The sequence below is a fragment of the Falco punctatus genome (assembly GCF_963210335.1).
Source record: "Falco punctatus genome assembly, chromosome: 8".
Lineage (NCBI taxonomy): Eukaryota > Metazoa > Chordata > Aves > Falconiformes > Falconidae > Falco > Falco punctatus.
Genome location: NC_137588.1, coordinates 64,974,865 through 64,998,845, shown reverse-complemented (window position 1 = coordinate 64,998,845; position 23,981 = coordinate 64,974,865). Strand labels below are relative to the sequence as shown.

The window sequence follows — 23,981 nt, the reverse complement described above, 5'->3', positions numbered from 1 at the left end:
CAGGCGGCTCAAGCTCTGGGGCAGATGGAGCTGCTCCTGGCCACTGCCCCCACTGCGGTGGCAGCTGGAGAGGTAGCCAGAGCCCTGGTCCTGCCCAGAGAAACCTGGACCTTGCGGACATTTTGGCTGACAGAGCAGCACAGGATAGTCAGGATGATCAAGGATTTCCCATTCTGGGTTTGGTCTGGTCCTGAAGTCTAGCTAGGCTTTGACTTAAGTCTGAGCTTTTGAACTGGAAGGAAGACTTTGTGTTTGAATGCTGGTGTTGCCTGATGTACTGTTTAATCAACACAGCACCTCCTCACCTGCTGAGTGTGCGTGAACTTTGAAACAAAACCTAGGCTTTCTCTCCAAATCTCTTCTCTCTTACAAAGAAGAGTAATGGAAGCGCAGGTCTCCATGGCTCTCACAGATCAGTGGCAGTAGCTTTCATTATCAGAACGACCACATGTCTTGCATGGAAATAAGGTGATAGGGAATGAAAAATAAGTGAAAATATATAATTTTTTTTAAGGGACATTTTTAGGTGGACTCATTTCCTTTTGCATGGTATTAATCTTTGAATCTTTCTGTTGCTACTCTCCTTCCACTTCTCTTTACAACACAGTTATTTAAACCTTCAGTTTATGGGTAAAATCTCTATGCAAAATTTTGAATAAATATTAATGCATCATTAAATATCAATTAACAAATGTTTTCCACCTATCCTTGCTATTAACTTCCACTCAAAGTTAGCTCTTACCATCTCTACGTAAGCAGTATTTTGCATGCCAACAACACAGAGTCAGACAGGGAACTATATTTCTGCTGCTACATTTGCAGTTGGACTGGGCATAATGCATTCTATAGAGTAAAAATAACAATCAAGAGCCCGAGCACTGAAAGGCTCCTGGAGACTGTACTCACTCACTCAATATTTCAGTTGAGAATATTTCTTGAAGAAACACCCTGAATCTATATCCTTCTGTCTGCGCAGACAGAAAAAGATTTCCTTCAAATGGCATCATAGTGAACCATTCAGATATTTCTGTGCCTCGGCAAGCCATTTGCTACAGAGAAAATACAGCATTTTCAGCCAAAGTCTATGAATTTTCCCCTAACTGAAAGAGAAACTAACTTACTGTTGGCAAGCTGTGACACTTCCAGCTCACCAGGAGAGATAATTTTAGCCCTCGGTGGGTCTGAGGACACAGCTCTGTTGACCCTGGTACCACAGGCACTCTATGGCAATGACTCTGCACAGATTTAATGGCACGTTTTCATTGCCCCTGTAACAGAAAACTTCTTTGATTACTGTTTGGCCACAAAAACTGTTTCAAGAATTTTATTCTTAGAAACTATGCTCCCAAGGTTTATGTTAAAGTATCTGCTCTGTTTGCATGCTGCCTTGCAGCTGACAATCTATCAAGGGCAGCTAAGAAAATTCTGTATAAACTACAACAAGCCTTATGCCAACAATAATTGCTGTCTTTACAAATATGGGCAAAATGACATTGCCATTAATTCTGAGAGATGCATACTTTGCGCTTCTTTCTGAGAGATGTGCCTTGAAGTTTTTTCTGTTACACTGTTGTTTTTGTTATTTAGGCTAACAGTGCAAGACGAGACATTTGCGGTAATCCCCTTATTTGTACTCCAGGGGTACAATGCAGCCGCATGAAAACACTCAGATTTATTTTTTTTTTTTTTCTTTCTGATTTTGGGTCAATTTTTGTTACAAGATGAAGGGTCTTCAGGCTGAATTCTGCATTAATATAATATTTATATGAACAGTGACATTTCATAGTGTTGACTCTGTAAAGGTTTTTACTATTTTATTCACTTAGCTTTCCTTCTACCCTCCATATAATGGAGAAAATAAAGGATGTCCTTTAAGATAAATTATGGATAGTTACTGTTTCTGTTCCAAACACTTAATTTTCTGAGCAGCCAGTGACTAATGCTTTAGTTACACTGTTGACAACTATTAGATTGACACTACTACAGGAATTTATTCTGGGCATACAATAATGGCTTGCAGGGTGTCCTTCCTCTTGTACTATCCCGTACTTCAGCAACTGTTTTCACTTCTGATCTAATTAATTACATTCAAATGTAATTGGATGTACTCAAGGGGAACTCAAAGACTGTATTTGTAATCTTATGTTATTTGACCTTCTAGGGATATTAAACGTGGAGCCGGTTGTCTTTACCTGCTATGGAGGTCTTCTCACATGCTGTAGCTGGTATTTCACTCTTGGTTTTTAAAAGAATTTACCCATGAGGAATAATTCCAGCCTGAGGATTGATAGGCATTAGTTATTTTTAATGAGATGAGACTGTATCTATATTTGCTTTCTTGCCCTTGGTATTCAATATTTTATAATTTTATTTTGTAGCAAACTGGGGTGAGTTTACACGGACACAGCTTTCTCAAACTGTATTTCCTGAAGGGATGTTTTTAGCCTTGACCAGGGAAGCCCATTCCTGTGGTGACCCAAAGGAAATTAAGTACGATATGAAGACAGTGGAGCCTTGTTGAGCTCTCCCCAGTGTATGGTTATTGAGGCCAAAGCACACTTCAGCCTCAGCAGCAGCTCAGGTAACTCTAACATTTATTTCCAGTACATATAATTTAGCATCTGTGGACTGGAGAAATGTGGAAAAGCATGTGATGAAACCCAAATGAAAACAGCAGTTTCCTCTGAATCAGAGTGGCAGAACAAAAAGGCTTCTGAAGTGTAAGAAAGAATGAAGTTGTAGGTGTGGGGAAAAAGCAGCAGTAACCTGTATATGCTCTAAAATGAAACAACCCAGTACACGTACATGTTTGGTGGAGGGTTTATTTAACAGGGCTAAGAATTTTAAACAAACCCTTTTAGCAAAACTGAGTTACCGCAGACATGGAGTACTGGAGGTCAGCGACGTTTATACCTGGTATTCCTACCCTTCACTCTCCCACAGCTCAGCTTTGTTCAAGTAATAACATCCTCTGCAAAGAAAGTGCACAACAGAGCTTGCTCTGTTGTTGTTCTGTCCTTTGGAGACATCAGATGATGCCCTTGTCACTAGAGAGGGCTGGAGAAGGGACATTAGCAAAATCTGGTGAAGGAAATGGCGGTGTCAATTCTGATGAGAGGGAGAGGAGCAACCAACCCCCAAAGCACCAGATAGAACATACGTGATGGACAAGAAGTGGTAAAAAAGTAAAATCCAGCAGTTTTGTGTATCTGGTATCTCTGTTTGTCTGAACTAAGAGATTATTTTCTGGTAAGGCTACTTCAGACAAAGGAATGAGACCTAGTGGTGTATTTTGAAAGTTTAGCATAATTGGAAATGATTTAAAGGGGCTTGTAATTTTCCCTGCAGTGGTTAAGAGTCTACTTAGAGTACACTTCCCACATTAAAAAGCGTGCACGACGCACACGCTTTTATAATCTGAGATAGAAATGGACACATTAAGGTTAACTAAACTTTGAATGACTTCATTTGTTTTAAAATACTTAAAAGGTAAGCTGTGAATGTTGGAGTGTGCCTCATCTAACCAAGGGCCATGGGCAGCCAGGCTGAGGGCAGAAGAGCAAGATGAACCCAGAGAAGAGCCACCAGGCTCTTGTCAACAGCTCTTTAAGTGCTTTAATGAGCAGTGTTTAAATATTTTACAGATGCAATCACTCAACCATGAGGGATGAATGTTTGCTCTAGATCTCACAAAAAAGTCAACAGATTAGGACAAAATTCAGGTCCTCCTAATTCCATTGTCGTCAGCCTCCTGGATCAAAGAAACCCCAACCTCATCTTCACACAAGTGTTTATGGACAAATGCCAGTGTCAGATGCTAATAGCTAACAAGCTAATCTCAATTAACTGCCTGAATGTTTCAAAACTGTATTGCATTTATGTCAGGGGTCAGGAGGCAGGGACCCAGCACACTGTCTTTGACAGTCTGACGTAAGGACACTTATGCTTTACTATTTTCTGAATTCTGATCTTTCTAAAAGATTTTATTAAAATTTGAGTTAAATACATTATTTGACCTCAACATTTTAATATTTTTCTTTATTTCAGTTGCTGGTTGATATCTAAAGCCATATAAACTCTTGAAGCAAACCAGTTCAAAATAGCTTTTTGCATATTTGAAAAAAAATATCTCAAACCCTAAAAACCTCTCTAAAATAAATACAAGTCTCATTGGGGTTATCTGAAATTTTTATCCCATTTTCTTAAATTAAAATAGTTGCTAACTTAAGTTTCAAATCAGTTTTAGTCACTTGAACAGAAACTTCACACCTGAACTTGAATAGATATTCACGTATCTCCTTCATGTACTACAGCAGGGGTCCTCAAACTACAGCCCACAGGCCAGATACAGCCCCCCAGGGTCCTCAATCCAGCCCCCGGTATTTACAGACCCCCCCGCTCCCCCCTGCCGGGGGCTGAGGGGGGGAAACCAAGCAGCCACAGATGGCTGCCTGCCACTTCATCCATGCCGGCCCCCTGTTTAAAAAGTTTGAGGACCCCTGAACTATAGAATAAACTCATCACAAAAATGAATTCAGGCGTGCCCATTTGTACTGGAGTGTGATAAGTAAAGATATTAAAGAGCAAGGAAGGAGCTTTCTCTCTTCAGTTTTTGAGTCTTTTCCTTGAAAAGAGAAAGCAGACATTTTTCAGCATATCAGTCAGCCTGGACACTTCATTAAAAACAAACCATGAAGCAATATAAATTTCAGGATAAATTATTATTGTTCAACCTGGCACAAATTCTAAACAGCTAATTGTGAATATGTATCTATCCTAAATAATTGTATTAATAGGCGCTTTTCACAAGTTTGAGGTGTGCGCAGCCTACATGATAGCAATGCATAATACAAAACAGAACATCTGGGAGACACGAATAAACTTGCTGGTCTACAATATATAAATAAACTTATTTTGGTTACGAAAGCTATTCTTTCCCTGTTCCTGGAGCCTTAGCCAAGGGTCTGTGCGGTCCATAACATTTTAAACTGGAAATCAATATATTTTAAGTAACCTGAAGATATTTTTCTGCCAAACCATGTAAGAGAGAGAAGTTGGCAGCTACTATTTTCAAAGGACTCAGCATCCAAGCTGGTTATCATGGCATTTTTTGCTGATCAGTAAACACAGTGTATTTTCTGTCATAGAGATGATTTGCAATTAAAAACTTATTAACAAAGCACAATGATAACAAGAGGGATAAAATGCTAAGATGTGGAATTGCTTAATTATGTGAAATAGTTCTACCAAACCCAGGGCTCCACTGAACATTTTTTCCTCTAATGAACAATCAGTTCTCACTGAATTCTAATTAGCCTCAATAATGTTGATCTCACTCAAGTATTAGCGGCAGAAAATGCAAACTGAATGCTTCCATTAAATGACTGCCTTCAGGTACAACTGTGCTGTGCAAATCGTACAGCAAGCTGCAGAACATTGGTGTCCCAGGCAATCTTGGGAAATGACCGAGCATTATCTTCAGAGGACAGGATGCCACCTGCGATACACACAGTGATCTATTGTCACGTCTAGCATGTTGCCCAACCTACACCTTTCAAGCAGATTAAGTCTGTGAGCTTATCCAGACCTGTTTTAAAACGTACTTGATCTTGTAATAGGACTGAAGAATCTAACAAGAGGAGGCTTGTAGGAGATTTTCTTGTTTAATCAACATTGGGAATGCAAGAATTGGAAACTCAAGAACAGAGCCCCTTCAGCACCTTCCTTTTGCCAAGATTACAAAGTACTGAAGTACATGAAAATTAGAAGATGACAACGCTACTAATCTGCCAAGCCTGAACTGCTCCCCATCCCCAGTAATGAACAAGCAAATCAAACTATCACTCTTGAGCAAGTTCTGGTAATTTTCACATTACAGATGCCAGATCCCTCATCCTTCTCTCTGTGTCACATTCCTCCTTTGCTCAGGGAGATGAGTGCTAGCCTCGGTATTGCTGCTTATTCACTTCACTTTAGCATTTGCAGTAGCTGCACCCCGCTCAGCCACCATCCGATGCTCTTCACAGCCTCCATCCCTCCTCGGCACTGGGGACACCACGGTCCAGCACCGAGGCCCCGGGCTGCTGTGAAAGAGCGTGTTTTGCACACACACACATGCGCAAGCTCATAACTCGCACGTGCAAACATCTGGGCCAGCCTGGGCAAAATCAGCTGCTGGAAAGGAATTTTCTTCCTCTAAAGTATTTGTTATATTTAAGTCCCTAAATTCCCTTCACGCCTTTCTTAGAAAGCAAAAGCTTCCCCCGCTCCATTCTCCTGACATCTTCCTAGTGTCTCCCCACAAGGAAAGAAAATATCATGTTGTATTAAATAGGAGTGGAGATCTACAATGTGGGTTGCAAGCATAAGAGAGACAAGAAATAATTCATATGCTCCCATGTAATTCCAGCACTGTTTTAATCCTGAGAGTAGGAGGGGATCTAATTAATATTTCAACTGACAAAGTTCAATATATCTATCTGCAAAATACATAAGTGATTGGTTGTTAATGATGTTTGCAGTAATGAGCATTGAGATTTTAGCGATTTCCTGGTATTGAATATCCTCAGTATTCCAAGAAAGTTTTAATTTTGCAAAAACAGATTTGTTATTGCAACCATCTGAAATGGCACATAAGACAGCAGATGAAGTCCCTACGGACAAGAATATTTGTGGAAAGGGTTTTCTGCAAGTTACCGGGTTGGTCATCAGAGATATTAAATTTTAAACTGAAACAAAATCAGGTCCCATCCCTTTAACAAAATTCCTTCGGTCTCCAGTAACAGCATGAGTTGCTCCCTCATACTTCAAGCACTTGAACTGGAACAAAGCGCTCTCTCTTGATCTACTTTCTCCCACTCCTCCTTGCCAGCCTCTGCTTTTTTTAGTGTACTGAGGCATTAACCCCATGCAGATCTGCTGCTTTACATGTCCCAGAAGTGAAGAGAAATGAAGCACATGCTAAAAGAGTAATAAATGACAATTTGAGCAACAGTCTATGAGAGGGGTGGGTTTCTTTGTATTTTACAAAATAAGGAGGGGGGGAGACAACCCTCCCTGTAATAACTTCCTATGGGTCAGACCACATTAATGGAGCAGTGAGCGCTGGAAGTCCCCACAATATGTTAAGCCTTTAAGCAGAGATGGAAAATAGCTGTTTGTGTTTAATGTCAAACAGTTGGACATGCCCTCTGCAGAATACCAGCTTTGTTCTCCCCCATGCTGAACTGGCTCGCTCCAATTCTGAAATATTTTACCATAAAATATTTTTAGTTATGTAACCATACTAATGAGATCTAAATGAAAATAATTCTTCTCAAGGCCATTTCTGGTGTTCAGACAAAAGCACAAGACGAAGTCATGCCATTTCAAAGCCATACTATGGTTGAGGTCAGTTATTGGGGAAGGTGCTCTCAGAGCATTTTTTCTTGTCTCTGAGGCTGTAGGAGACACGAGCCCATGCAGTGGTGCCATTAGCATCTGCCTCAGCTTGGACGGCAGCCCTGCTCAGAGCTGGGATTTCTTACTGCAGCGACTGGTCATGACCTCAGTTTCCTTCCATGTCAAGGATAATTTATTTAGATGGGTCAGTGCTCGTTTCTCTGCAGATCGTTGACGAAGGCTTTCAGACTTCAGACATAAACTCCTTCCTATTGCTTTGGCATTTCAATCCCATGTGCAATTTTCTTCCTTTCTGGGTTTTGTCCAAAACTCATAAATCAACATGCTTTAGCACTTAATCTGTGGATATCTTCTACAGCCTATTCACACTCTTGATTACCTCACCTTATCCAGGGTACAGCTCATCTCCCTTTCCAAACATCTTGCCTTATTTACCTTCCACGAGACAACCAACTTTCTCGGCTTTTCTTCTGTTTTAAGACTCAAGAGGTCTTTGCCATTCTCAAGTTTACTTTTGACAGCAACAGATATGGGAAACAGAAGAGCTCAGAGGACCCCAAACTTCTTTCGTACCTGGAACCATGGCATGAGCTCAGTCCCCTCCCCATATATACATACATATATGCACATATACATACACACACGTGTTCGTGTGAGTGTAAGTGAAACCACGTTAATTTCTGAAGTCTTTGGAAGTATACCTCTGTGTAACAAAAGACACTGACACAATAGCAATACATTAAATGCCTGATTCACGTACGCACATACCTTTATTGCTTTGCTGCTCTGGTCCCTGGGACACTGTGGGGTACTGGTGGGGATGTTGCTGGCCTTGGCTTCAAACTTTCCCTGAGAAGTGAAGGACATCTAGGCTCTGCCCAGCAGATGAGGTTTCTGTGTCCAGCTCCTTTCCCATAGCTCTTGGCTGAGCATCATCCAGGGATCAGTGTCACTGAGGCAACTGCAAAACACATTGAAGTTCATAAGTCATGCAGCTAGTTTGAAAGAAAGTATCAGTTCACAAGAAGCATGGCAAAATCTGCATATTTTTATTTTGTATTTTAAAATACAAAATTTATACATCTATAAATATGTATCCTTCAGCACAATAACTGCATATGTATGACACCTTTGGTGGAATATTGAAGTGAAAAAGGAAACTCAACAAAATCAAACTAAAATGCCACAGAAGATGAAATGGCAAAGAGGAACTTGCCTTTTCTCCTGGCAAGTTTGTATGCAACTCCCAATGGTTTAAAAGTCTGTTTGACTCCTGCGAACCCATACAACAGTAGTGAAACAAATAGCTATGTAGCCCACTTGCCCAGCAAAATTTTGTTGAACCAGTTATTCAGAGAGTTGGCAGCTTTTCATTCTTCATATGTAAAAAACAAAAAATCATGCAAACAATGACTTCTGTTCAAATCAATTATTCAGTTCTATCAACTTGCAGTGTCAATACATATTCTACAGCGCAATTTATGACACAGAAAACTAGTGCAATTCTCTGTTGTCGATATTGGCTCTGGATAACAACTACCAAGCATGAAAGAGCCATGAACATTTGTTTGGATACATGCTGTAAAGTTTCTTCACTGCAGTAGGTGACACCCTATCCTTGCTGTCAGTATTAGCACAGTTCTGTCTGGAAAATTATATGGAGCAGAAACTTTTTTCAGTAGCCTTATTTATGCAAATGCTGTAACCCTCTGCCTTGGCATCTTGGAAGCCCTTCCCAGATCCGACCGCCTGGCCAGCAGGCAGACAGGGCACGGGGTGAATTTCTGCTGCATGGCACAGCCAGGACAAAGCAACCCCCCCCGGCAGTACCGCTGCCTGCATTTCACACCCGCCTCTGCTCCTGCATAAGCAGCTCTCCAGAAGCATCAAGTTCAACGATCTCCGATTTCATTTTAGCAAAGCATAACATTTCTCAGGTTTGACAATGCTTTTTTTCTTCTTTTATTTATTTATTTTGTTTTGAGGTCTCCCCTCCAAAGCCCCCAGCAGAGCTTGCCAGGAGAAGGTTGCAAAGGGAAACTGCTGAGAGAGCAGATACACAGCAACGACACGTTGCCTTTCCTCTCTCTTTGCCTTATGCCATTTTACAAAGTATAACAACTGGCTTCACAGCTGATTTTCTGTCTGTGCTGCTCTTCCTTCTGCTGTTTTTTAAAGGATGGTGACAGACCCTTCACTAACGCTGGCAAATAAAGAACTGACCAATGCATGCTGCATTTTTCTCTTGGGCTGTCTGTTTTCATTGAGCACTTGTGTGATACAAAAATAAACCAATAACTAGACTAAAAATCAATGACAGCAAAGCTATTAAGGACACAAGGTCACGAAGAGGGCAGAAGTTAAGTTTAAAAAGAATGTGGTGCTGCTGTAAGAGCATGTGAGTCTCGCCAGACCAGCAAGTGACGTCCTTCCAGGCTGAAGTCCTCAGAAGTTATTGACATTCACTTGAAAAGATTTTAAGAGGACAAACTTTCAGATGGAGAATGAAAAACAGTCACCAAAGCTTCCCCAGACTGGGCACCAGGACATTCCTCCTCAGTCCCCTCTGACAGGTGAAAACTGATGTCCCTCCAGATGGGCACCGAGCTTCTCCAGTAACAGCTTGTCCCCGGAAAGCTTTTATTTCCCCCCCCGTCACCTCAAAGCTGGGACACTGGATGTGACACAGGGGCCTCGGCGGGGGAGGCACACACCCTGGCTTAGGTTCTACCAGAGGAGCACTGCCCCACCTGAGCCACAGGCTCACAGGGCACGAAGAGTCTGGCAGCCAGCAGCTTGAAACGTGAGGATTTAATTTGGGCCACAGGAGGAATGCTAGCGGTATCACAGGCATCTGTGACTTCCTAAATGACCCATATCCTGTATTATGGACCAGCGGAGTGGGTGAAGGGAAGGAATCCGCTCCACCTCCACCGGTGCCACCTCTGTGCTAGGCTGCAGCACAGCGCGGCGGCCGTTTCCCACTGAGGGCTGCTGGGCACTGCGATGGCATCACCTGGGCGCCCTGCTGCTGGCTCGCCTCTTCCGCGTGCTGCGGGTGCCTTGGCGGGGCACTTAAAGGCACCTTGCAGACTCACTAAGGAATGTGGTAAAAGTAAGGTGAACACATTCATGTATGTACCCTTTCCCCAAGGAATCGTGACAATTGTTTACAAGCATTTGCTTATCCAGTGAGAGAAGTAATTAACTACCAAACGAACCATCTTAGGCAACGCACAGTTTAGAAGAAAGGTAGTTATGTACTGCAGTAAGCTAATTAAAATATTGTCTATTTTTCTTCTCAGATACTTAGATCACAGTTAAAGAGCATAAATAGCCAATTAGCGACAAAGTCAAATAGAATCAAAGTTTGAGATATCCAAAAATAAATATTGCTTCTCTACTAACATTAGGTGAGTAACCCAACACAATATTGCTTTGGAAATTATTTACGTTACCTCAGAATGGGAGCACATTCTACAGCGAGGGTTTTCTAGCACAGTCACATGGCACTGGTCAAAATTATGAAAATCACAGAAAACCTGCAAGCTGATGTGGCTCAGAGCAGCTAGGAGTTTGCCTTGTGTGCATTAAGTTACATATTTCACAATAAAGACGGTGAAACGTGGAGCATACAAAATCCATAGCTCTCAGCAATGATGGTTTATACATTCCAGCCACTTTGTAATGTGAAACTTCCCTGTGCAAACCCAGCACTCAGAAGCAGGTCTCTCCTGCAGCATGTGCAATGCCTCACACCTCTGGAACACAGAGAACCGCTTTGTTTTCATGAGGTTTGAAGCAAGGAGAACTTGACAGCAGGCTGTTAATGCATGGCGTGCCAAAAGGTCCTATTCAGTGTGATACCACCAGTTTTGCAGACGCTTGTCGTCTTTAGCATCACCCACAGAGAAAATCCTAAATTTAAATGCTAAGTAGTACTTATGCTAAGTTTAAATGCTAAGATGTTATAATTCAGACTCCCGCTCTGACACAGTTTAGAGCAGGCTAATGCTGAGTTTCCTATGATGTCAAGAAAAAACTTTGCCTAGTCCCTCCTGCTTAGGTATTACTTTTCTCCCTGAGCATGTGAGAGTGGCTTTGCTGCCCAGAAAATCAGTGATTCTCTACCACGGGTATCATGCAAAAACATTTGCAGTTTGAGAGCTGTCTCTGCTTTCATATGCACATCTGGTGAATGGAAATCATTAATAAATTCATCATTAAACCAGGTTGCACATGGGAACTGCAGAGCCTCTGTAGATGGGTGAATACATGGTCTCCCCTGGGGCCGCTGAGCCCCTTATTCCCCATGCTTCCCTGAGGGTTTGCAACGAGTCTCTCAGCAAGGCCCTGAGACGATAATCAGGATTTTAAACTGTTTTTTTAGCGTGTCTGGTGGGATGAAGCCCTGCTTAGCAACCCCAGGCACCACTGAAATGCTAGTAATAAGTCACTGTCCTCGTTACCGCGGGGCAAACTCTGCAGAGATGATTTAATCGGGTTCAGCTATCTGCGGCAGCCAGCTCTCTCCTGCTCATGGAGCTTTGCTCTCATGCTTGGAGGATTTTTTTCACTTGTTCAAGCAAAACCGACCATTTTGCAACATTCCCGTAAAGATGCTGAGAGAGATTTGCAAAGGTGAAAATGCACCAAGCACCCCCGGCTCAGTGCTGGCAGACATGCTGGTCTGGTCCTTGGCCATCCCGGTGCCCCTGGCACAAAGGTGTCTCGCTCCCAGTGGTTTCTGAGCTGGGTGCCTCTGGACTTCTTCCAGTAATGAGCTCAACTCTTCATGATAATGACCTGTGCCTTATTAGTAAAAAGCACTATGTGGCTGGGGGTGCAGGCTGCACAACACAGGCGATGCCACCTCTGACTGACAAAAGTGCTGCTCATACCAGATAAGGTTATTCCTATTGTAATTCCTCAAATATTTTTCAAGTGTATTTTTTAATTAAAAAAAACCCTTGTGCTTGGCTCTGTTCAGTGGGGACAGACAGAGCATGGCGCTTAGCACTGCTATTGGTATTTTCTCATACAGCTCTTCTTTGGATATTTCCTTTCCAAACTGCACAAACCAGTCAGTTAATGGGAAAGCACTCTAAAAGTCACAACTGGCTGGGAAATTCCCAGCAAAGTGCATTCACACAATCACCATAATCTCACACATCCCCTTGGCAGACAGACAGATATTTTTCAACATGTCTTTCATGCATCTGTTTACTTTAATTGGTAACTACGTGTGTTCCTGGCCGTATCTGAAAGTAGGAATTAAAACATAATCCCTAAATAAAGAGAAGTCAGTTATTCCGAGACCTGAGGATTGTCCACCTCTCATGCCACTCTGTGCTCGGGTTTATCTGACCCTGCCTTGCACACAGAGTCTTCTGTTACAGAAAATGCTGTGCAGGGCTAAGATGGAGCGAGGCTTGTTTCGGTCCAAGAGCCGGATCCAGCAGCAATTCGTTTCAGTTAGCCCTTACTCCACTTGGCTGCTTTTCCCAGTGCAATGCTGTGTGCACTGCCCTCCGCTGTAATCTCCAACATAAATTTCCAGATTTGCAAGAGGTATAAAATGGCTCTCCATCTTCCAAGCCCTGAAGAACTACTGGCTTTGTGGGACAGAGTAAATACTTTAAAGCGGATTTTCTTCAGTTCTACAGTCCATGGGTCAAAATGCTGGGCTGCTGCAGGAGTACAGTCACCTATTTGTTTCATTTTAGCAACTGCTAAAATAAAATCTAACCACTAAAACTCTGAAATTACCTTAACCAATCTTCTAGAAATCTTATAATCCCTTAATCTGATGAAGCATTTTGACCTCTGAGCATTAAACAGATTAGTGCCTTGACTGCATTTGTGATAATTACTCCTCAAAGTCTCACAGAAACCAAAAAATCTCAAAATGGCAACTTCAGCCTGATTTTTTTTCTTTTTCTTTCCTAGTAAAAGAAGCCCCTACATTTTTTTCCTGAGGTAACAATCAATTATCCCAGATTTTCTTTTCAATTTTTTTTGCATTATGTGTTACTGCCTGCTCTGCCACTTCCCAGACAGTTTGAAATAAAAAACCCAATGACATTGGTTTAAATCGTTCATTAAAAACTACCAAAAAACCCCAACCAACCCTGCACATATTTACGACTTCCCTTTTTTCACTTACAGCAAGGAGCCAACATTTGTATTTCCTGGTAAACATAACTGGATATTACTGGATTTTAAATTATCCTTTCCTGATAGAGGGAGCTTGTTTTTGTCAATGGCCGGTAAGACATCAGTAGCAGGACACCTTTTCAAGGCTTTTGTTTTTCACCAATTTTGACCAATGAAAACGTTACTGATTTGGAAACCTGCACCATAGGAAATACAAAGCATTTGTACCATCCCAGTAGCCAGATTGCATTAGGAGAAAAATCCAGTAATATTATCTTCAGATGTTTTTAGCATAGCCTAGAGGAACTAAAGTCTGCAATTCAAAAATAGGGTTAATTTATATTCCCCTTTTAAAAAGACCCAAAGCTTACATCCCTATGGGAGCGAGCACATCCCTGGGCAGCCCGTGACACCACCTGCAACACTCCTTTCAGGGAGAAGTTATGGAAGATGGTGACCACCAAGCTGCATAGGATAATATTGATTATTCAGATCAGGGGTCCTCAAACTATGGCCCGTGGGCTGGATACGCCCCCCCCAGGGTCCTCAATCTGGCCCCCGGTATTTACAGACCCCCTCGCTCTCCCCCGCTGGGGTTGGGGGGGGGGGGGGGAACCAAGCAGTCACAGATGGCTGCCTGCCACTTCATTTGCATGCCAGCCCCCTGCTTAAAAAGTTTGAGGACCTCTGATCCAGATGATCCTGTTGTTTTGTTCCTCCACCACTCTCTTATTACAAGTAAGAAACAAATCTGCATTAGGTGCATATTTGAGCAAAAATAATTTCTGTAACTTCTAGTCAGCCAAAATGGGCTTTCCAGACTAAGAAGTCTAATGCACCTTCTGCTCACATGGTGGTTTGCCAACAGCTCTGACCTGCTCTTCTGTGACCGCAGCGCTACAGCACAAGCAGATTCAGCCGCCTCTGTCAGACTTGCAAAGATCCCCTGTGGATCTCTGCAAAGCAATGATTATTGCAACACTTTGGATGCTATGGATTTTATTCCAGGCTCTGTGATGGATTTGCAGAGCAACTTCAGACACAGCATTTCACTACACCGTGCCCTATCTGCTGCCATTAAAAGTATGATCCCTACATGTATAAGTCACTTTGCCACCTCCTAAAAAAATAAGAAATAGTATAAAACTCAGGAATTATAAATTCTAAACCACAGTGAGTAACTTCGGTGGCAGCCCTCCTGCTGCACTGCCGTACAGAGGCACCAACGCACACACTCGATTTTTTCTCTTCTGTTCTGCTTCTCGTTACCTCGCTGTTCTCCAGTAATCAACTGGGAGCTGCAGTGTCCATTCTAAATTGGCTCACTAGACCATTTCTGTCTGTAAGCCGTAACAGTAAGAGGTCTGTAATCTCCATCTCCCCAGCTATAGCAAGTTAGAGAAACACACAGGGAAAATAAGCAAGGTCATTTGGCCAAGTCACATACATTACAAACAAACTACTTAAAGCAAATGTTTTGACATAGTTCCAATTTCTGTACTTGTGCTGGTCCTCCCCTAAGCCCCAGAACAAGCTCTGACTGGTACTTTTAATTAATCCTTATTTACATCATCTTACAGCATTTATAATGTCTTTAGACTGGACCTCAGAGGAAATACTTTTCATTTGCTATTGTTGTGTTCATGTTACAAGACCGCAGTCACCTTCACAAATTAATTCATTGCTCCTGCAGCTGTAAGGTTTACTCACAGGGGATAACAGGTGAACTACAGAAAGAAGACCTGAATGATTACAGCTTGATTTCTTTATTACAGTATTTGGAGAACTAAATATACAGCTCCAACAAAACAAAGGTGCACAAAGCCCCAAACTGTTAAAGTTCACAAAGGGGACTTTATGTTATTTTGGGGTTATACTTATCTTGTGCATACTTATTTTCTGTTAAAAGCATCTTTTTCTTCCAATTTGATACAACACACACAACATCTGGCTTTGCCCAGCTGCCTGGTCATTCTCAAAGCGATTTTTCAGAGAAGCAGAAACATTTGCTTTGCAGCTACCCAAAAAAAGCAGGCAAATTTCTGTGGTCACAGAAGCAGCCTGTCTATGGATTGTGGATCTTGTAATCTAGATTGTACTGCACTATACCACTGCCCAAGCTGTGAAGGAATGTAAGTTAAACCAGAGCTCTTCCACGTTCCCTTTGTGGGGGCCTGAATTTTCCTTGAACAACCCCAGCAAAATGATTCACTGAACATTTTCAAATTTTATAGCCGGCAAAGGGGGGAATCTTGCAGTCTATGCTATTTGAAATTAGTGAAGATACTTACCTAAATTATCCAGTTAGGAAACTGTGGGTAATGTAAGCACACAAGGATTCTGGGAGGCTGTTTCTTCCCAGCATAGGCTGCTCACCCAGCATACCAAGACAGCATGTGAGAAGCGACCCGTCATCCGACTGTGACACTGAAGGATTTTCTATTCTGTCACACACATGAAGTAGGACTAAGATCATTCCTACCTGACATGTCTGATTACCCCTGAAAACATGTTATCTATCATCCTACAAGGATCCTGAAAAATCCCAAGATGCCGTAAAATGAGTCCTCCCAGGACCCCTCTCTGGTTCTTTCCATCTCTTCCTAGGCACAGATGCCTCTGTTTCTAGCTGTGAAGCTTGTCCTCGCCTGGTGGGGTCTGCCATCCTCTCTCCTGGGAAGGTCAACAGATAAATCCCTTTGTTCTTCCTCCATCTTTCTTTAGGAAGCTCCTGGAGAAGGCCTGCAGGGTGGACATCTTCAACGGGGCCACCCTCACTGCCTGGTCTAGGTTTAGGGCTTTATATCACAGTCACAGCACAGCTTGCTGAGAGCTCAGTTATAGGACATGAAAAGGTGGACCCTGATCTGGCAGAAGTCAGTGGTACAGATGGCTCTTCAGATTTCCTGCTGGGGGGTGGGGGGAGGGGAGGGGAGGGAAAGCTGGATAAAATCTTAATATAGCAGTATTTATAATTTGTATTGCAATGTCTATATCAAAAGCATGTGAACAATAGCATATACAGGTAAAAGGCATCTAGTGTAGGCATCCCTTAAGCAACATAAAAGCAGAGAAGATTTTTTTCTTCAGTCCTGACTGACTCACTAGTGTTTGCAGGTAAATCTCAGATCATAAAATGAAAGTGTGAGCTTTATTGTAAAACCTCTCTGTACATGGTAGTTATTATATTTCAGGCTTTCCATGTCTTCAGTGCTGAGGAGGACAAGAAATCTTGTTGCTGTTCTCTGAAAACCCAAAGTCCCAAAATTCATTATTGGAGACAACAACTCTCCTTCGAGCACTGTGTGCCATCATTCCTTTCTCCAGTCCCCACCTGGATTTAGTTAATGAAAATAAAACTTTTAGGAAATATCTTTTAAAATCGAAGGAACTCTTAAAGATGGTATTTAATTTTATTGCAAGAAGTTTCTTCTATTTTTTAAATGGAAAAGTATTTTCACCTGATACTTTGGAAAGGAAGTCACGACCCTTAATAACTCCATTTAGTCTAAATGAATAAATAGAGCTAGAAGTGAATTGAAAGTCTTTCCAAGTGCTAACCAGAGTATATCCTATATATCTCGCAGTCATTAATAGCTGATGAATTCAGCTAATAATGTCAGAGGACATTGTCAAGGTTGATGGACCCAAAACTTGTCCTTGTTTTGACAGTGCTTCCATAGAAGAGGGCTCTCCTAGGGAAAGCAATTACCCTAAAGGGTGAGATTGGTTAATAGTAGACCTCTTCAAGATGATTTGGATGGATGGGCAGCAGTAGGTGGATATAATAGGAATTCTTTTTTTCCTTTTCTTTTAAAAGCAGGAATTGTGATTCACCCTAATTTTCAGTTCTGGTTATTTGCCAGTGTAATATGACAGCTGATATTAGCACAGGCTTTTATGAGTCCCCATAGTGTCATGAACAGCAGAGCAAACTCCTCCAAAATTTTGTCATGATTTGTTGTCTGGTCTTTGCTTTCTTAATTGTCTGCCGCCCAGGTCCTTTTTGACCCCTTTTGAAGAACTATGGACAAGTTCCCCTTGCCAGAAATACAATCCTAAATAAAAAGGAAGTTTAAAGAACAAAACATTGTGAGTCGATGGAGTGCCTTTCCCCTGGCAGCGGAGTACAATTTTGGTGGCATGTCTGGAAGATCTGGGGATCACTGGAAGATGTGCACTGGGGACAGCAAGGGCCATGCTGCGGTAGGTGCAGTCTCTTTTAAGAAGGAACACTGCACTTTTGTGTGAAAACAGAGGCAGAAGAGAACAGGCCATGCCGCAGAGAAAGCAGGAGAGAAGGAAGATTCAGCGAGAAACAAGCAAAAGCCTGGTGCGATGCTACAGGGTAAGTTACTACCACAGTGAGGAAATTTCTGCTCCAGCTGCAGGACGGCATCAGCTTCCACCAATACAGACAACATCGTTCATGCAGGTTAAATGGGAACCAATTGCACCATTTTGTTTGAGACGTTATTTTAGCTAAAGGGGTTTGGCACCCGGGTGGTGGCCACGGTGAGGAGCCCTCAGGCCGATGCCAGGCAAAGGGCTGCCTGGACACACACGTGTATGGAACGTGGCAGAGCGTGTGGAGACGGCCAAGGCATCTGCCTCCATCAGGCAGAGTGCCTTCAGCTTCCCTCAGCATTCATTACATTAATTATTGTCTGGAACTGACTCAGTATCTCCACAAGGATTAAAGCCTTATCCCTGCAATTGACTGCTGGCATACGGATGCTGTAGGGCTGAAACTCATGATGACATTGCACAGCCTCGTTTTTCACATGTGGCAAACAACCCTTTCCCTCTGCTGAGTGTTTCAATGCATTGTCACTGGGGTTATTTTGAAAAGACTTAATACCATTTAAAAATAATAAATGCCTATGGAGAAAATCATCAAACAAGAGTAATAAAGACAAACTAACTACAAAGATTAAGGTAAAACAACAACTTTAAAAGGATGCACTGACAACTGAGATAAGGTGAAGTGTGAAATTCCAACGTTAATAACATCAACTCACCTGAGTATATTGCCAAGATAGTGTCTGCTAATCCACACCTCTCTATATTTAGCACAGTGACCCGACTCCAACCAAATATTCACATCCCATTAAACCCAACAGGATTTAAGCATGTTCCAAAGTGCTTCACTGACTGAGGGCTGCTTGTTTGCATTTTTTTAATGTAACTGGATGCTAATTGCATTGCTATATCAGGGTGTATGATTGGAATGCAGGCTTTAAAAATAATTTACATTAATCTAGAGAACCTTTAAATTTAAACAAAAATATCCATTGTTTTGCCAAATTTTTAGTCTAAAGCCACTTTTCTGGTCAGGGAAATAAGAATTGCAGCTATAAATCACTCAGCATTGGCACAGAGAAACAAAAAGGTATGGTAGAAGTTTGTGTTTTTCATATTATTATATGCAAGATAAGGTCTTACTTTATCTGAGGTAATCTCTACCTTGATCTTCCCGATAAAATAAAAAAGCTCGTTAAAGTCAGGAGGAAAAAATGTATTTGCAGGGTTACTGAAGAATACTAAAGATAGAAATAAAAAATGGAGCACAAAGAATACAGACAGCATGAAAACTGTTGATGCTTGTTGTCTTCTGATTCATAACAGAGTTCAGTGAAGAAATGTAGATACGAGAAAAATATTGAAGTACTTCAATTTCATTTCGGAGTTGCAAATATCTATTATTTTGCAGTTATGTGGTCAGAGGAAATACATCTCTACGAAGGTATAATTCCACTCCTTTTTCTTTTTCCTTTCCTACTTGCAGGTGTAGAAATGAAGTATAACACCTGCAAGCCTGAAAATCCCGTAGGAGTGCTCATTAGGGCAGCACCAGTGCCCCCATGTCCCCGCAGTGCCACGGGGCAGTCGTGCACAAACACCTTGAAGCTGCCCTGCTGTTTCATCCCAGTGCCTGTGCACCATCTCCAAAAAAACCTGATTAGGTATGGAAATCAGCTTTCCTATTTCCTTATCAGAACAGACTTTTTCTTTTAAAACAACAATGAAATACACAAGCTGACAGCTCTCTGGGCTTTGCTTCTTTTGCAAGAAGCTACATTTTATGAGAGCATGTAGTGATAGGACAAAGGGGAATGGTTTAAAGCTGAAAGATTTAGATGTGGTATTAGGAGGAAATCCCTCCCCATGGGGGCGGCGAGGCGCTGGCACGGGCTGCCCAGAGCAGCTGTGGGTGCCCCATCCCTGGCAGTGCCCGAGGCCAGGCTGGACGGGGCTGGGGGCAACCTGGGCTGGGGGGAGGGGGCCCTGCCACTGAAATCTAGGTTGGTATCTGTATCCTAGCATCCACACTGGAATAAACAGGAATTTTGTCCCTTCAAAGGGGGAAGATTTTTCTCATGTTTTGCCTACAAAAGGGCACTCTGTTTATGGAGATTCATATTGTCTAATTTTTTTATGTTTAATTTGTTAATGTTTAAAAAACACCTGCTAAACTGTAAATATGTTATAAAGCAAACTTTCCTAAATCAGTAACCATTAAATATAACATTTTAAACTGGCAACTGTGAAACATCATTATACAATGTGCACTATAATCATTTAAATCACAGAGGCCAGATTCTCATCTCGATCCCAGTATCAACTCAAAGTAAATCCATTATTATAGTGGGGAATTATTTTAGACTTAGATAAGCACAGCTGAGATTAAAACCTGGCCCCTGGTTTTCAAGCTTTAATGAAGTTCAATTGTACAGAGTACTTGAAAGACATTTTTTTTAGTCCGTAGTGTGTACAATCAGGAACATTGGTCATTTAAAAGATAAAAAAGCTAAGCACAAAACCTGAACATATGTAGATGTTTAGGCCAACGGGAATAAAATTCTGCAATTAAAATACTAATAAATGCAGAATATCCCCTCCCTTAATTAATTGGTTAAATAAACAATGAGACTAGGTGAAATACTTTTATGATTATTTAACACAGAGAAAAATCAAGAAGGTTGACTGAATAACAATTCCTCAATTAACACACAATGAAGAACATTTGAGTTTTAATTAATCCTTATTGGCACTGCAGTAACTTCCACAGAGAATCAATTCCAACTCATTTCATAGGCAGGCATTTTAAGTTTAGGTAATCTTAACATTTGGTGTCCAATATAAATCTGCTTATTAAAACTGATAGAAATACATGGGATTAAAATCAGATACAAAGGGCAAGTACACTTTTGAAAGGTAATTTCTCTAGACCGTGTCGCTGCTGTTGATGGAACACGGCACACTTCATCTCCTTGCCCTGCTGATGTAAAATAGTTTGAATTTCTATTATTATTTGGTGGGGTTGAATCCTTTCTTGTAAATGCTCAGGAATAGATACACTGAAGTAGGCTGAGCTGGCAGGTTGGATTAATGGCATGGGCAGAGATCAGCGTTGAGGCTGGCCACCCGCGCTCTGCCCCAAGGGCCAAGGGTGAGCAGCACAGCGCGCAGGACAGTGCATACACGCCTGAAATCTTGCTGTTTGCTGTAGATGTGCTGTACAGCCAGTGTAACGCTGACATCCTCTGCTCCTGCAAACAATACCACAGCTGCAGCAGCCTTCTCCTCCAGATGGCTGCCAGTTGGAGCAGCCCTTACAAGAAAGTCTTATAAAATTTAATACGCTTAACTAATAGGCTCCCACAGAAGTTTATTTAAAAGTTATATAAATTTAATAAAGTTCACTATTGTATCAAAGGCATATCATTTTCTATTGCATTCTTTGGAATCGCCCAGAACACCCACAGCTTTGTAGCTATCATCTGTGGACTTCTTTGACCCGGGAGCTAGTCTGCAGGGGACCATGAAAGGTAAATAAAGGTCCTAAATTCAAAACAAAGAGGTCCACGCTCTCACTAAAAAAACCCCACCAAAACCACAAAAAACCTGATTTAAACCCAGGGTTTTGCACTGAGCTCTGCAAGACCCATTTCATTCCACTTGCTAGACATCCAAAATCTATCACACCTCATCATGAGGGAGCAAGACTGCTATCAAATAAGCAAGAAATGAACGCTTTATACTTCTGTCTTTTATTGACATGAACACAGGTAGTCTAATGGAACAAATATTTACACATGCTTAATAACAACATTCAGTTTTCCAGGTTGAACTAGATAACAAATATTTAAAAAGACCTTTCAAGTAAGATATAACAACTCAATAACTAAATGTTGCTTTTATGAAAAACACCTGCAGCAGTTCTGCTGTTGTGCTGCATTTCAATCCTCATACCAATTTCTGACCAATATGTTACGAAGCTAACAAAATAGTTTCTTGTCCTTCAGTGATACAGCAAACTTTTTGTATTTTAAAGTTCTGATCTTTCATAACCTTAATTTCTTTTTCTTGCACAACAGAAGTATTTATGTTTGGATTTATAGCTCTCTCACAGAATTTCTTTTTTGTATTCTAGATTCGATAAACAAAGGAAAACTCACCAAAGTCTGTGATATATGTGACTGCTGATCCAATCTAGAGACAGGATCATGCTGATGCTGGACAGGGATAGGAAAGTCTGGAGATTTCTTTATCTCCTTAAAACACAGCAAGGTGAGTGCTGTCTCCCTCTTGACACAGAGAATTTTTGTGTTTTTCTTGGCTCTGATCTTATGTTATTACCACATGTTCACTTAGGGTTAAGACACACTCAAAGCAATTCATAACACATGAAAATCAGCAGCATACTAATTTCATAAAGAAAAGTAGGATGGTCAACAGAAGAGCAGAGAAAGTCTTCAGAAAAGCTGCAAAGAACCGATTTTCCCCAAATTAAAACATGCTTGGAAGACAGCCCATTTAGAAATCCAAATCTCTTGTTTATTTAGCTCTACCTACCCTATTTCAAACACTTTATGTAGAGAAGCTGTTGATTTTAGCCAGGGGTCTGGTTCCCTTTCAGCAAGCAGAAATATTCCCCTGAACTGGCTGCCAACCTGGGAGCACACGACAACTGTACACAGGGGAGCAGAGCTGCCTGTGCTGACGTGTGTGCATGTTTGCCATGTCGCTGGATGCTCTGTAAGGTGGGTCTTTCACAGAAGCTTGGCATGAGGTGGAAGGGAAGACTTAGCTTTCATGTCTGTTTTTTTTTCTGGGACAATGCAGAACCTCTAGGTTGCTTCGACCTGGCCTCTTGGTTCAATTCTACTTTAGATACATGAGAGCAAGGCAAGAGGAAATGCAGACATCCCACGGGAAGAGCCGTCTCCAGTTTCCTGAGACTTCCCAAACAACAATTTTCAAGTGACCTTTTTTTTTTTTATACCCTCTCTACATGCATGTGACACCATTGTTTGTAGCAAACACACAGTGATGTGGACGCCTTTGCAGCTGCCTGGAAAGGTGCCCTGTGCCACGGCAAGAGGTGGGTGAGCAGAGCATAAGCACAGAGCAGATGTATGAACCAGCAGCAGACAACAAGGAGCCAGCGGTGAAGACCCATGGGCAAAACGCTGTCTGTTGACTCAGTACATCCCAATGGTGAGGAGAGAGGGCCCCACTGCAGTTACAAGGGAGTTAACGTATTTTCATGCCGGTCAGGGGAATTACCCACTGCAATAGTCCTTTCAGACCCAGCCTGGTGTTCAGTCTTGCAAAAGCCCCGGCAGCCATCACTTGTAATGGCGAGAGCCGGCCTTACTGTCACCACGTCAAGGGCCACGCCAGCTCCAATCCAGGTGTCGAGCCTCGCTCCTGTCTTTTAGGGGAGCCTGAGGCTGTATGTACTAAGTGGTAGCGATCAGACCAGGTAGATTTCAGTTCACTTGTTCCATGCAACACCTCGTATTTGCACAGCTGTGGCTCTTTGCTAAACCTGAGTGCTTTCTGAGGGGCTCAGCATTTTCACCTCGCCCTTTTTTTCAGGAAACCTAATGCCCAAATGGGAGAGCTGAAAATATATCCGTAGGGGGGAATGGAAATGTATGAATCTAATCACCCCTTAAAAAAAAGGGACTTTTATATAAGAAATTCCATGGCAGATTTTTTTTCATGTTTACATTACAGATGAAAAAGTCTGTCTCATAATCAAATACGAACCAGAAGAACATGGCTTCCTAGAAGGCGTGCTTGTCTAGACAGCCCATCAGCAGCCTAACCACAGAACAGGCCCAATGGCAGCTGCAAAGCTGTCAAAACAGCTCCTTGTAGAGCCTGTCACTGAGCCATACCCAAAGCAAAGCCTCTGCTCTCGGTGGTTATTGTGCAAAGGTGGGGAATGGCAGCAATACAATGTATGAGGAAACTGCACTTTGCCACAGCCTGTTTGGACAGTTTCTTCTAAAATGTAAGCACAGCATTGACTAAGCCCATACATTTCAAATGGCTGTCAATTATGGTTGGCAGGACCACAAAAGCCTTCCCAAAAAAGCTTAAACTTCATTATTATGTTTCATTAAGAG

General features: G+C 41.9%; 1 long non-coding RNA gene across 1 annotated transcript in view; it reads right to left on the bottom strand.

The window, feature by feature from the left end:
* The window catches only part of LOC308068132, a 61,892-nt gene extending 47,728 nt beyond the window's left edge, over positions 1-14,164 (bottom strand). The window contains exon 1 of the long non-coding RNA XR_013929871.1: positions 8,170-14,164. This is a non-coding gene — a long non-coding RNA (uncharacterized lncRNA). The remainder of the gene's footprint in view (positions 1-8,169) is intronic.
* Between the last annotated feature and the right edge of the window lie 9,817 nt (positions 14,165-23,981).